The sequence below is a fragment of the Notolepis coatsorum genome, assembly GCF_963971535.1.
Source record: "Notolepis coatsorum genome assembly, chromosome: 18".
NCBI lineage: Eukaryota > Metazoa > Chordata > Actinopteri > Aulopiformes > Paralepididae > Notolepis > Notolepis coatsorum.
Window position 1 is genome coordinate 89,013,903 of NC_140182.1, and position 15,993 is coordinate 89,029,895.

General features: G+C 46.0%; 1 protein-coding gene across 1 annotated transcript in view; it reads left to right on the forward strand.

The window, feature by feature from the left end:
* plxnb2b (plexin b2b) overlaps positions 1-15,993 on the forward strand; it is a 252,668-nt gene that overhangs the window by 190,207 nt on the left and 46,468 nt on the right. The window lies entirely within an intron of this gene.

A 15,993-nucleotide genomic window follows, 5' to 3' on the forward strand; every position in this document is an offset into this window, starting at 1 on the left:
TTGTTTTCAACAGAGGACCCAGACACACTTCAGGTGTGAAAGCTCATTACCTGAAAAGCTTTTTGGTAACAAGGCTACTACAGGCTTGATCAAAAGCAGCGCTGGCTTAAATTGATGAAGGACAATCTTTTTTAAACAACTTGTTATTGTCAAGTGTTCCTTTATTAATCCCCTTGAGGACAGGGTGGGGGAATTACAGGCATAATATAATGGAAATACACTATAGACAATGTATCCTCTTATTGATAATGGTATACAGTGTAGTGTTTAGTAGTTAACACTGTTGTTGTTGTTGGATAGCAGTTGTTTCAAGAGATTTTAAGTCATTTTTCTATTCTACATTAATTCTACCCAGTAGGATTGAGGAATTTCCCTGCCTCCATGAAATACATACGGTAGTCCAAGTGAAGGAGACTTCATCCTTGTAGAGTGCAAGAGTCCCAACCTTTGACATTTTCTTACAATGTGCACCTAAACCTTGAGCACAGTTTTGATAGATTACCGATCGACAAGAATGTTCTTGTCATCTTTGACTAAATGAAAGTAATGGAGTAACATGTCCTGTGTGTGTACTAGTCCAAGTCTCTAGTCCTTTGTCCTGATTACTTGTAACCAGTGATGCCACAGATTACTTGTAAAAAATAATCTGATTACTGATTACTCCTTTAAAAAGTAATCTAGTTACTTTACTGATTACTTGATTATCATAAGTTAACTAGGTTACGAAGTCGTCGTCGTCCCCCCTGCTGCTGCCACAAGAATGACAACAGTTTTTTTTTATATAATGCTTTATTGAAAGTGCATAATGTCATAAATCATGATTGGCTGCTCAGACAGGTCATCATGAGACGTCATCAGCCATCAGGCCATACTCCGGTCTAGCTGACTGTACCCCTGGCTCTCTTATCATCAGCATTATGAGATAGTAACTAAATAGTAACTCACAGCCACTTGGAAAAGTAACTGTAATTAGATTACTGGCTTGTAAAAAGTAACAAGTTAGATTACTATTTACTGAAAAAAGTAATCAGATTACAGTAACTAGTTACTTAGTAACTAGTTGCTGGCATTACTGCTTGTAACGTTATATATTATGATGTAAGTATTATGTCTGTGTGTGTGTGTGTGTGTGTGTATACTAGTCCTTTGTCCTGTTTACTAGTGTCATGTTATGATGTAAGTATTATGTTGCATGGTCACAATGTGTAAGCTTTTTTGTGGACCCCAGGAAGAATAGCTACTGCAGTGCTGTAGCCAATTGGGGATCCTAATAAACTAAACTAAACTAAGTGATAGGAGCGAGAGTGGCGTGTACGCTACAGCACACGTCTACCTGTAAACTCCGCCCTCAAGTCATGAATATTTAGGAACACCAAGGAACACTAGGAGACTGGGTAATATACTTGAGCAAGGCTCTCCTAAACACTCTCTGCTTGCATCCCCACCTAGCGTCCCTCAGTCAGACATCTACAAATCAATGGCTAAAACTTTTAACCTGGTCTCTGCTGTCGATCTTTCATCCATTTGGGGGGGGGGGGGTCAATAATGCAGGTCTCGTCTTGGCTGACTGTCAACCATGAAGTTGATCCAAATTGGATAAGAACTGTAGGAGTTAGCGATGTGATAGACGGACATGCCGTGCGCGGGTGTAATAAAATTTTCTCATTAGAAAACAGCCAACATTGGAGTGACAAGGTTTTCACACGCTGGAGGCCTATAAAGAATGAATGGATAGCGACACCATTCCATAACGACGTGACACAGTACTTTTGTCTTTCACCATGGTCACTGTGTCAGATTATCATAGCGTCGTAAAGTCTTGCTGTGTCTTGGCTGGGAGACGAGGCACACTATGCACGTGTCCCTGACACATCACCGCATGCCATCTTGGCATGGAGTTCGCCAGGGACCGGGGGTTTGCTTTGGACTTTTAGTCCAAAGTCAAAGAACACGTTGCAGGAATTGTCCCACTAGAATAAGAAAGGCGAAACGTCCTAACATTCCAGACTTTCCCCTGGGTGCTGTGGGGTGTCCCAGACACCACATTGCTGTTCTTTGATTACTTTCATCGGGCATTACATGTCGGCCACAACATAATTTAGTCTCATCCCAGCATGAGGGTAATGTCAAAGGAACACTCCAAGGAACACTCCATCATTTTGGGAAATACTCTTATTTGCCGTCTTCCCAGAGTAGATTGATATCAATTGAATCTCAGTGCATCAGTTTTGGAGTTGTTGGAAGTTGTATTTCTTCACTTTTGACGGAGCTAGGCTATCTGCTCCCTACTGCTTCCAGTCCTACTGGACACACAGGGGCGAATTCACAAAGAAAGGATTGCGCCCGCTAATTGCACCCTTAACTGCGTCTGATTTGTGCCCGCTATTTGCTTTGTCTTCAGGACCTATTCACTAAAGATATTGCGCAAATTATATACTAGCGCAAACATGCCCATGTGCAATTTGCTCCTGATATCTGTCAGCGCAGTTGGCTTGCGGAGTGCAATTTGCTCTGGATATGGTAAAATAGTATAAATACTGCCCATGCAACAGTATGCATGTTCTTGGACAATGGCAGACAGAAAACAGAAGCTTCAATTCTCTGATCACGAATTGGAAGTCCTGACGAATCAATACTGTAGCTCTTCTAGTCCTTGGGCCAAACACTTTTTTGGTACCAATTGGGTGGGCAAATTCTAGTCATTAATTTTTTTTATTCCTATACTGTACATCGCAAACTAGAGACATGACCACATTTTTATGCACCAGAGTCTCCTGATCACGTAGAGATAAACCCAGAGTTGATCGGACTTTCCTTTTGCGCACCTACCCCCTACAGGTGAATGCCTCATTGTTGTGGTATTATGCGGTAGGTGCGCAAAGGTTACCATAGCTCCGATCGCCTCAGGGTTTATCTCTACGTGTTCAGGAGACTCAGGTGCATATATATGGCAGGAGACTTAGGCCCTGTCCACACGAGCGCTGGATTTAATGTAACCGAAGTTTGAAAAAAATAAACCTCTGTCCCCACACAGGTGAACAACCGCATATAATTGCGTACTCCCCGGCGGCTGGAAAACCAGCAACCTATACATGTAGTACAATGCCAAAACAGTAGGAGGCGATGTTGTTCAGACATGAAGGCCATTTCAACCAATCAGAAAAGGTTGAACGCTCACTAAACTTCCTGTTTAGCCGCCATCTTTAAATGTCATTTTGCGGGGCGGCTAGGTGGTGTAGTGGGCAAGGCACTCGCCACCAGTGTGGAGACGCTAGGATTCGCGTGTTCGAATCCAGCTCTCCACATTGTTTTCAGTTTAGCTGGTCGTCCGCAGTAATACACATTGGCCGTATTACGGGGAGGGAAACTGAAGGGTGGGGATCGGGCGTTGTGAACAAGCGACTCCTACAAGTCGGTTGGTGCGCCTGCGCAGTAGAATCAGGAAGTGTCGGGGGCAGCGTGAGCCTCCCACGCGTTACTCCTCGACACTGAGAGATCGAGCTGCGCAGGTGAAAAGATGCGACTGCTGTTACCTCAAGTACCGGAGGGGACTTGTGCTATGTATGACTTAGTCCACATTGCAGCCGGCTTGTGGGAGGCAAGAAACAGCGTTCGTGACAGGGGAGGGTTGAATTGGATGATACGAAATTGGGATGGGAGAAAATATAGAAAAATGGGAGAAAAAGTGGATAAAAAAAAAAATGTCATTTTGCCAACGGAGGATATATTTTTCAGCAAAGAAAGAAACTGCAATAAAAGTGCAATAAACAAACGGATACATTCACTGTGTGTTCTGCCTCTCATTTGTTGATGAAACAAAACGTAAGGTTATGTATATAACCAAGTTCTGTGAGTTATGGTGTGCTCAGCACCAGTTGCACTGTACTTCACTTCGTGCACATGCACTGAATAAAAATGTACCTTTACATCCCAACATTCGTCTGACCACACCCCCATCCGCTTACCTTCATAAGCAGGTGTGTGGTCACCTACTCGCCTCCTTCCCAAACTTTCACCACAAGGCGAGATCAAGGGCAGGAGCGGCGTCCTGGTGCTGAGCGCACCATAACTCACAGAACTTGGTTATATACATAACCTTACGTTCTGTTTCGTTATGGCTTCGCTCAGCACCAGTTGCACAACAGGAGCTGAGCGGGAGCCATAGCCCGACAAATGTACCCCGCTGAGGCCCCCCACAACCATCAGACCGGGGAGGACCGAGCCCCCCGACCCTCCCTAATGGAGGATACCCCCCCTATTGGAGGCTTACGGGAGGGAGACGGATCCGACCGGGCGAAGAGGAACTCAAGCAACTCAACGCACAGGGTGAGCAGACCGTGGCTTGACCCCACGACTACACACACGCACAACCCGCATGCCACCAGGGAACGAACGAAAGGAACAAACCTCGTTACTGCCCCCAAAATCACGGGGTCAAGAGCAACCCCAACCCCGTGGCAAGGCCGTAGCAGCGGAGCGCGAAGGAAGAACCAGTCCCACTGAAGGGACTGGATCCCCTGGAAAAAGGGGGCCTGGAGAGGTCAATGACGCCAGGCATCAAGACCCCACCAGGTGGTCACTTAGTGACACCGCCCCCCACATCGCCAGCGTATTCGGATAAGGCCCCTCCAAGAGCGGGCCCTTTCCCCCCAATAGCACACCGCCTGGCACACTGACCCTGCAGAACAGGCAGTCAGCATGGCCGTAAGCACTCAAAAGGTTAACCAACGGAAGCAGGCAGCGCACCGGGGAAACCAGGCAGCAGGCTGTAACCTGAGCCTGGAGCACTGCGGACGAGACAGGCGCCAAAGGAGTCAGCTGAAAACAGCCCCCCCGGCGTATGCTGGCGTTGTTGATCACCATGACAAAGCCTCCATTAAAAAAAAATCACCCAGAGGGGTCGAGGCAGAGAAGGCTGACATGATTGGCAGATGTCATGAACATGCAGGGGCACACTCAACCGGGTAACCCGGGAGTTGACTCTGCTCCAACACACCAGGGAATCAACCACCCCCTTGGTACCATATGCGGTGGTTGTTCCTATAACCCCTCAAGAAAAAGGGTTATCCCAGGTCTACGGTATCAACAAAACTTTACTTCGGACCGGGCCCGGCGGCTCGGGAAGCACACAGGGTTACCAGAGGAGGTCCAGAAGACCACCCCAACAGCCCTCTCTCCGCCATGCGTGAGAGAGGAGCGAAGAAAAAGAGAACCAGCCCCTTATGATAGTGCCAGGTACAAAAGAGTACCCAACAAGGGTCTCCATAACGCCTAACCTTGTGACACCCCGGGCCGACCCGGCATTTTTCCCCCGAAAAAAGCCCAAGTCCCTCAGGGTACCAGAACAGCAGATCTGCATCCCCGGCGGACAAACGGGTTAACTGACCTGGACCAGCGTGACCAGAACCAGTCCCGTGCCCTAATCACGCCGACATGCCTACTCCGGGAGAAGGGGCAGATATGCATGTCGATCAAAAAACATGAAAAGAGGGCGCCACCCAGACAGGCCGGTGTGAACCGTGCTCGGTGGCCCACCCCAAGGGCGTGAGACCCCTCTACCTATGTTCTGATCTATTCCGTTAACATCCCCCAGACATGAACGAGAACCCGTCGAGAACCAGTAACAGGTTCTCGGAAGAGGACAAACCCTCCATCCCAGTTGCTTTATAAAAACGCTGTTTTAACAACAAGCAACCAAGGCGTACTAGCTACCCGCATGATTCTTATCAGAAACACCCCGAGCTAGCACCATGCATGCGTCGGGACACAACCACATCAATGAACAGGCTAATTTAGACCCTTCATTGAATCCTCAAGGCGCCTGGGAGAACGACAAGAAGGGTGTGGTGCTTCCTATACTCCACACTCTTTTATTAAAAAGAAAAGAAGCACCGACTGACATGAATCCCATTTGACACAGCTGAGGATAAAAACTGTTCACATTTTTATATCCAGTCACCCCCACGACAGAGGATTAGACGGAACTCCCCAGAGAGACTTCCCACGTGAGTCATAGAGTGAAAAAGCCATGGCAATCTTGAGTCATGTGACCAACCGACTCAAGTTACACATATATCGAGCGTAGTGGAACCCACGCTCTATCCCGACACAACAACAGACCGTACATACAGGTCTAACTCACGGAAGCCATCGTCAATAGCAACGTGCGTAGTGACGTGTGCTATGACGAGGGGAAACCCAACACTCAACGCCTGTTTAATAGGAGCAGAGTCAGGGAAACCCCCCCCCCCCCCCTCCCTGCCAAGTCGCCTAACGGCTTGGCCCTGACTGGACTGACAAGAGATGAATAAACCCCCTGACCAATCAGAAGAGGGAAGGAGGGGTTTATCCGGTACCCCCTCACAAGCCCTTCCCTTGCACACAACAACAACTTTAGCACACGATACCTTTAGTAGCAATGCTAATGAATAGCGCAAGCTAATACAATGCATGCTAACCACAGACAACTGTGAACAGGGTTTACAACAAAACCAAGTCGCGTGTGTGTGTGAATCCTACACCTGCATCTATGTTGAACATAGAAAACACTGATAGAGAGAGCGAGAACGGCTGAGCCGTGGTACGTGTTCATACGAGCATTACTGCAACTAACACAACAGTTTTGCAGCTCAACATTACTTGTGTAAGCAACAGAACATACAAGTAACCTCTACCTTTATGTGGAGACTCAGGCCGAGGTAGAAAAAACCCTTTTTCAACCGAGTGTAGGCTGCAGACCTTGCTTAAGCTCTTAACATGAACGTAACCCTCCTATCAACCCATACTAGTGAAGATTCACACTTTGCAACCCCATCATATGTTTGGTGAAGAAACACACAGTTTGTTAACAAAAAATACAGTCCCCCTTTAGAGGGGACTTTTTATTTCTGAACAAATCATATAGTAAGGCCGGGAAGGGAAAACAGAGGGGACCACAGGGGAAAAAAGTCACTGGGTCTAGCGGCGCCTGCCGCCTCGAGCCGCTCGGGATTTGCCACCCCGGGGAGCCCCGGAGGGACGGTAAGCAATCGGCGGCTGGTCTCGACGGTCCCTACCGTCACCTCCGGGCGTAGATGGGCCGGCTGTAGCGGAGGCGCTCTCTCTCCTCCTGGCCTTCTTCCTCGAAGGACCAGCAGTGGCGGTGGTGGCAGCAGCAGCCACGGCAAAAGACGCTCGACGACGTGGCAGCCGTCTGACTCCACCGGCGACATCGGGAGGGGGAAAATGATGTTGGAGCACGGAGCGTTCCTCCTGCATCTCTCTGCACGTCGAGGTCATCAACTGCAGGGCCTTCCCGAATAGTCCAGCATCGGAGAGGGGTGCCGTCAGAAGTGGAAGCCTCTTCTTCTCCGGCACACGCGCCTGCTCCAGCCAAAGGTGGCGCTGGTTCAGAGTTGCCAGGGCGCGCACTTTCACAGCGGCTATGGCCTGCAGCTGAGTCAGATGCAGGATAGCTCCTGCCGCCTGGGAGAGCTGGTCATGTTGTACATCACTCTGCTCCATGCCGCCCGTCAATATCCCGTACATGAATCTTGCCAGCTGCGCGATGTTAGACGCGGCAGCTAGAGATTGTGTTCCGGAGATAAATGACTGGTCGCTCCAGTATGCCAACCGCCTAGCCGATTTCCCTTGAGGAACCGGCTTCCGTAACGGCTCCCACACCACCTCCGGACAGAGGAGCGCGGCCATCGGCCTATCAAGACGTGGCACGCCCTCCCTCATACCGTCGACCAAACCCGCCACCCGCATAACTTGTACGTAGGCGGGGGTGAGGCCTATGATGTGGGACACCACCTGGCCCTGACGAACATAGGCCCCCATTGAGGGGAAAAATGGGTAGACAACGTCCACCCCTCTCACCGGGCGACGCTGCCATAAATGACCTATGAGATCATCAGGGACAGGAACAGGCAGTGGCTGCGGCAGCGGCACGCCGTTTGCGACTGCCGCCACCGCCATGAGCTCGGGAAACAAAGCCTGCAGTTCCCCCTGCAGACTTTCCTCCACCGAGCCCGCATCCCTCACATACAGCAGGCTTCCACTGGTCAAGGAGCCACACTCCGATGTGGCTGATAGCAGGGCATCCCGCCGACGAGTCAGAGGTTCTTCTCCAACGTCTTCAAACGAGGCGCCCCAAGGAGACATCTCACCCCCCTCCAGTGTTACCTCCACCGGGCCTTCAAATAAGAACCCGTCCGCCTCTACCATGTAATCCTCTGTTTCCATCGGACATGTAGAGACCGACGCATCCTCACTGGGCTCCAGCAACTCACCAAACCCGGGCTGTTCGCGTCTGCAAGCCACCATCTTGCGACGGGAGCGAGCCGACGCAAAAAGTTTGCGTCTCAAATCCCCTGGAACCAAAGGAACCGGCCGCCCAACAGCGGACGATTCCTCGGAAACAGAGGAACCAGAGCCAGGACCAGGCCATCGCACCGGTGCACCAGCTCCTTGGAGAGGCAAACTACCCATCGGACGCCTACCGGACGTGGCTGTCAACCACGAGAGAGGCAACAGCCCCGCTCCAGGACGTACGACGGAGGCGGAAATGGAGAACCGCTGGTGGAGAGTGGCGCTGCGAACACGACTCTCCGGAGTAGACATTATGACTTAGGTTTTTCTATCGAATATATGAGAGAAGAAAAAAATAAGCACAATGTAAACACGTCTCAACTTTCTTCAGCTAACAACCTCGTCAAGTGGGGATCTACCGAAGGCACTTCCTTGTGGTGAAAGTGAAGAAGGAAGCGAGTAGGTGACCACACACCTGCTTATGAAGGTAAGCGGATGGGGGTGTGGTCAGACGAATGTTGGGATGTAAAGGTACATGGTGGAATTTTTTATTCAGTGCATGTGCACGAAGTGAAGTACAGTGCAACTGGTGCTGAGCGAAGCCATAACGAAACAGAACCATCAGCAACACAATTTACCACCAAGAGCGGATAGTTTAGTCTCACAAAAGACCGCCGGTGTTGTTAGCTACATGCTAATGTGAATGGCTATATCTATGTATAGTATATAGCTTAAATGCTAACGTAATGTGGTAACGTTACCGCTATGAATGGATGCAAACGTTATTTAACAAATTACAGAATGGGTACAATACAATACGGCTCAATACAAACAATTGTTAAGGGGATGCAGTCTGGACTGGGTTCCTTATAACAATAACTTGACAACACATGAGTTCAGTTTAGCCGCAGCTACATGTTTACTCTGAGCATCAGGTCAGGAATGCGACAACAGACATCAGTCGATCACAACACTCTTCAACACAGACGATACGTTTCGAACAAAAGTTTGTTACAATCATTTTCATATAACGCTACTTGGGACAGCTCTGCTGTAAACACTGGTGTAGCTGGCTCTGCTCTAATCTCTCTACCCCGCGCTCGGTTGCTAACTTGCTATTGTTTGACAGTCTGCCGTGAACATGGGAAATAATTGCGACAGCTCTGCTGTAAATACTGGGAATAGCCTCGGTTGCTATGCCCACACGCAACTGCAAAACCGCAAAACTTCACCCTGGGCTCCGGTTTTCAAGACCGCGGTTGCAGTGTAGCAAATCCCCGGTTGTGTGTGGCCGAACAGTGCAACTGCGCACATACAATCATGGTTATATTAAATCCAGCGCTCGTGTGGACAGGGCCAGTTTTTTATAACCACTAATAAGCTACAAAACCAAAATGTCTACCATATCAAAACACAATCTAGGGATGTATAGAAATAAAATAAAAATCACATCTAGAATTTGCCCACCCAGATGGTACCAAATCGTCCAATTTGGTTTGTCATGTCATCCCAAAATAAATTTGTTTGAGCAGACCTGTCCATGGTGCTGAATCTTTCGGCCGAAGTTAGGCACTGTGTGCCAGTGTAACAGAGGCAACTCGCCCCTGCCACGAATTCGACCATGCCTTGAGTGGGAGTCGAACCCCAGGCGTCCGCACTGCGGGCGACATCACAAACCGCTGCACCAAGAAAGGAATTCCCTTCTAAGCGCTCAGTTTGGATGCCTCTGGGGAGTGAGTTTTACACCCGTTACACCAGTGAAAATTATTTCAGATTTAGGAATATTTGAATATTTGTGAGAAATTAAGTTGTATTTAATGTTTAGTTAAGAGAATAGACCCCGCATTCTCATATACTCCAGAATGCACTTTTCATTGACCGTGTTTCCAGCGTCTACTCCTCATGGACCTGACGAAACGTTATAAATTAAACGTTTATTCTGGAGCATATGAGTGTGCAGGACGCACAGTGATGCAATGATGATGGCAACGCAGTTAGCATGGTAATTCACCCTTTGTGAGTGCTTTGTAAATAGCAAGGTTTGTTTTGGGGCTATTTGCGCATGCAGGCATAGCGTCAGAAAAAGCAGCACAATCCCTTTGTGAATTCGCCCCATAGAGATTAAACTGATAGCAATATTCAAACTGATAGCAAATAAGTGTATTTCCCAAAATTTTCCTTTAAGTCATTCAGTTTAAATTCTAATACATTTATCCCCATTAAAGGAACAGATATGCCACCGACCCCTCCCGTTTTTTAAATACAGACATTATAATTCAAGTCTTTTTTTAATTCTTCCCATGCAGTGATTGTTAGAAACAACATTTATAAACCTCACCAGAGTCCATTATCTCCTCCAGCTATAACGTCACAGTGACCAATTGCAGCCACTCTTATTGCTGGGACCAAATACGGCCACGCCCCACTCCCAGCAAAAAGTGGGAATCTCTAGAATGGGTTTGGGGCGGCGCTGTATACGGAAGTAGCTCTCAAGGTGACGATTAGACAACACTTTTTTGTTGTCAGTAGATGGCAGCATTGGTTTAAAATTAAAGGCTGAAAATGTTGAGAACTACAACACTGCATTTCCCAAGAGCGTTAGCACAGGTCGCAGGTCACTGGGATGGGTCTATATTCTCCGACGTGATCTGAACAGCGTTAAACTATTACTGCAACCTCGGTATAGCGACCGCGAATGGCCAACTAATTATCTTAACAAAAGTGCGCTGGTAGCATTACATATGTTGTCTAAAGGGGGACATATGGTACAATTTAAGATTCTAATGATAATCGGCATATAAAGGACAAGATAAAGCATCGTTAATTTGTAAGAAACCTCAATGAAAACGGCGCAGGGTGCTATTGTTATGAAAATGTGATAGAATCCTATAAAAATGTGGACGCACTTGGCCTACGTTCCGTTAGCTTCAATCTCTTCTATGAAAATGTCTGTCACGGATGACTCTGATGTAGTACTCTGGTGTGGTTGACTAAATGACTGCCATTGAGGAAGAGTCTGGAGATATCAAACAAGCCTCAAACCCACTCCTCTTACAGAACCCACACATGTCTGTAGTAGCTGCATCTTATTGCGAATTCTTCCTATTGGACTCTGTGGGGAAATATTTATTGGGGATAATCGACTGCTAAAGTGGTTTGTGTTTAGCTCTTAAGCTCTGTAGCAACAATTGATGGTTCGATGTTCATTTAATAACTCAGACCCTTGTTTACTTGCAAATCATTTGCCATACCACGTATTCCTCACTGCACCAGAATCATTTAGAGCAGTACCACCTACTGCAGAGTATTCAAGGAATGAAATGTCAAGAGATTCTAGCAGTGGCTGGAGGAGCATAATGCAAAAAAGGTGCTAATGATTTTGTTAATGGATTTGGTGATATTTCTGGGTTGCAGACATCTGTCAAACGTCGGACCCTGGGAAGAATAGCTGGCGCCATAGTGTACAGCTAATGGAGATCCAAATAAATAAATAAAAGTCATTCCATTAAAAAACTTGAGTGGCACGCAGAGATGCAGTACCCGCGGCCCAGTACATGTCGACCTGTAAATCTGTTCTCCAGCGGTCATGGATATTTAGGAAAATGCCAAGACTCTTATATTGTGTAGTCCAAACAAACCTCACTTCTACCTCACTCTTGTCATCGCTTTTCAAATATTCAAGTGCAGGTCTTTGGCTCTCCGCCAAATTTGACGGATTAAAAATGAATGATGGTTAAAAGGAGGGCCTTGAGATGCTCAAACGGGGCACTCGCTTTTATAAATGTAGTAAAAAAAAAATTTCAATTGTTATTATTATTATTATTGTTTATCTTTGTTTTAATATTGCCAGTTAACGCTTTCGCGGCCACTGGGATCCATCTAATCTCACTCTATAAGGCCAGCTTATCATAACCTTTCATTGTGCGTGAGGCTGTTTGTAGAGCTAAATCTATACTTTATATTATTGCTATCTGTCCATTGTCATTGTCAATTGACACTATAAACCGTCCCTTCAATATGCCTTAAATAAATAATTTTTTCATAAATACGTTCCCATTTTATAGCGTTGTGAATATGATTGTTATACCGCAATGTTCTGGGGTATTTCCTGGAAGGCGAGATACAGGGCGCTAAGCTAATAACGTTAAATCGAATGGCGTTTTGGCTATACACAAGCTAGAGCTAAAACTCAAAATGCATATTATTGGTATCATGGTCCACCATGAATGCATGCAAGGGGGGGGGGGGGCGGGGGACGTCGTTTCTGATTATTGATTACCAATAACGGCATTAGCCTCATTCGCTGATCGGCTGGTTGGCTATCAAAGCCAGGCCTGATCAGCATGACATGTACGTGAAAAAGCTCTTACCGTGGGCCGGTTGGATCCCAAAAAGGATTTCCCAGTTATCGATCGCCATCTGGTAGATCGATATGTCCATTGACTGATGCTATATTCCTTTACTGCATACTGAATTCAGCGTCCCAAAAAGTATTACAGGCTACATGCTACAGGCATAGCTTCAGGCTAACAGGAAAATTCACTGCAGGATGAAAAAAAACTTCATCCGTTCTGCCACAGGGAACACTGCATTATCGAGACAGCGCCCCTACGAGGATCTGGCCGGTAATGCACTTTTCCGAATCTCAAGAGTAGGGTAAATCTGCAGTGCCGCTCGGTGACATTGAGTAGGATATTACAATGGAATAAAAGCCAAAACAACCTTACCACGTATATATACACGTGGTTGGCCCTCAAGCGTTGGATCCGAAACACGTATATACGTGGTTGGCCACGAATGTGTTAATTGCCTCAGAAGGTTCACATTGTGCATTTCCACCACTTCCTCAGGAGCTACACTTAAATAACAGCAGACTTTGGTCATGTTCATTTGCCTGTAAACAGGCCTACATGGTATACAAACATGGAATGACACAGCATTTTGAGCTTTTAGGGAAACTTGTATAATGACACTTCTTTCTTTATGAGCAATTAATATCACGATCAAATCAACAGAAACATAATTCTACACCAGGGCAATAAGAATCGGATCCAAAACTGTAGTGGGATACTGTGTGTGTTTGTATTTTGTGTGTCTGTGCGTGTGCGTGCCTTCTTGCCTGTAACTTCCAACGGCGGCTTGTCCATCAATAATCCAATGAGGATGAAGCCAAAATGTTGAAGCAATCCATGAACAATGGAAACATTTTTATAAGCTCAGAAGGTTAGAACAGATGACTGCATTCCTCAATTGATGCTCTCACCTTCGAATCATGAGAGAGGTTTAGAGGTGCACCGCATACCTAGATAATAATGCACACGCAAAGTCGGAGGCCAGCGGAGCGGGACACAGATTCCTACATGCAGTGACCACAATCAAAATCCCACTTCAGAAAGTGGAAAGTGATAATAGTGTCACTTCTTAGCAAAGAAGGTTTACTTTCTGTAATGTGTACTTTTTATTTTTATACTAAAACAAATACATATCTGAAACCAGGAAGAATTTTAATGATTAAAACTCAGATTTTATTAGATCCTACACCTACTACGAAATACACAACACGTGTGTGCTTGCAGATTGGGCCGACAGCAGAGAATACATATTGTGTGCAATTGTCGAGGGGACCACAAGCCTGTCACTGATAAGCTCACATGAATAATTATCAGCAGTGCTCATACGAATGCCAAGGTCCTTCAATCACCTACTCCATAATGAATTAGCATAGGCTTCTAAGAAAGAGCCTAAGAAAGTCAGTCAGATGTACTGGAGAGCAACACACCGATGCCCCCCAAGAAACTGTGCCAGGTTGGACAACACAGAGGCCCTCTACAGGAGGGGACAGAGCAGGCTGTTCTTCCTGAGGAGTCTCAGGTCTTTCAACGTGTGTAATAGGCTGTTGCAGTCGTTTTACCAGTCTGTGGTAGCCAGCGTCCTCTTCAAGACACACTTGGCAAACTGAACAAGCTGGTGAGGAAGGCTAGCGTAGTAGTGGGAGTTGAACTGCTCAGACTAGAGGTGGTGGCAGAGAGGAGGATAAGGAAAAAGCTGGATGTTATACTGGAAAACCCCTCCCACCCCCTCTATGAGGAGCTAGCCAAGAGGAGGAGCACGTTCAGCCATAAACGTACTCTTACCCCGACACACCACAACCCCCTCAGTCCTTTGTGCCAGTAGCCATCAGGCTCCACAACCGTGGGCATGGACTGCTGCCAATAATTGGAGAACTAACGGCTGGAGGACTGTCTGACTCTTAATACTAAACACTGCACAGATTCTGGCTGGTGCAGTCTGCTACTATTATTGCTAATATCTATCATTATTATTATTACTGATTGAATTCTGCCATTCCACTATTATGTTCTACACTCTCACTATTTCTATAATTATCTTTTCTGCCTGTAACCCCCCCCCCCCCCCCCCCCCCCCATGCTGCTATGACACCTGCATTTCCCCAAGGGGATTAATAAAGGAACACTTGACTTGATTTGAAAAATTAGATGTGCCTTCTGCCCCACGATGAGTAGTCTATTCGCACGGCACAAGTGGCCTATTAATGACCAGCTCATCACTGATTATAATCCTATGCAAATCTGCCATATCAGCCACCAGAAATATTATTCAATTTGAGTATCATAACGGATCAAATCCAGGAACCTGTCATGTCAAGTTTGCAAATCTGCCTTTGCAAAAGAGGTTGGGGAGTCATTCTCAATTCCAGAAGGTCCCAACAAAAAACAAATAGCAAATAATAGCCTGTTCTGGTGACTCCATTTCAATCGACCACTCACATGGCTTTTTTATTGACTATCAACAACGATGACTCATTCAAGTTTGAAAGTTTGAATTTCAGATTCCTATTTAGGCTACTTTAACGGTTGTAAATGTAATGTGGACAATAATAGGCCAACTTCAATTACTTAAAATTACACAATACCTAAAATGTAAAGTAATTTACTTTGCTATTATTTCTAATGTTGCCTACTCTGTTAGACGCCTCCGTTTGATAACAAAACACTGACAGACTTAACTGAGCCAACAAACCGAGCCAATTAGAAACATTAATGGTTGAGAACTTCATAGATACCCATGATGATAAACAGAAATCACAACCATCAATGTTGAGAGCCGAACATGTAATTCCCAGAGGGTGTGAGGGGTTGTTGATCATAATAATAATAAACTTTATTTGTATAGCACCTTTCATACAGAAACTGCAGCTCAAAGTGCTTCACAACAGAAAAAAGACACATAAAGTGCAGACATATAAAATCACAGTTTTTCACATTAGGATCTAACATCCCAACAGGCCACCTTGTTTATGGGTTGATTCAGTTTTAAATAGACAATAATAAAAAGAGTAAGATAAAATAGACTAGGGCTGGGCAATTAATAAAAAAAAACTATGCAAGACCTATGCAATCTCATTTCTAAGTTATGACGATTTTATTTTTATTACAAAAAAAACGTTATAATTTTTTTATTTTTTTAAACTTTTTACTTTACTTTTTAAATGATTTTATTGAAAGAATAAGAATCGTGAGATAATCGTGATCTCAATTCTTAGAGAGAAAAATCGTGATTCACATTTGAGCAAGAATCGCTCAGCCCTAAAATAGACAGTTCAAAGTCGTCTTTACCTTCTCTGTTTGGTATCCACAGTTTAAAACTTGACTTCCCTCCAGTTTGATACCCACTTTGACC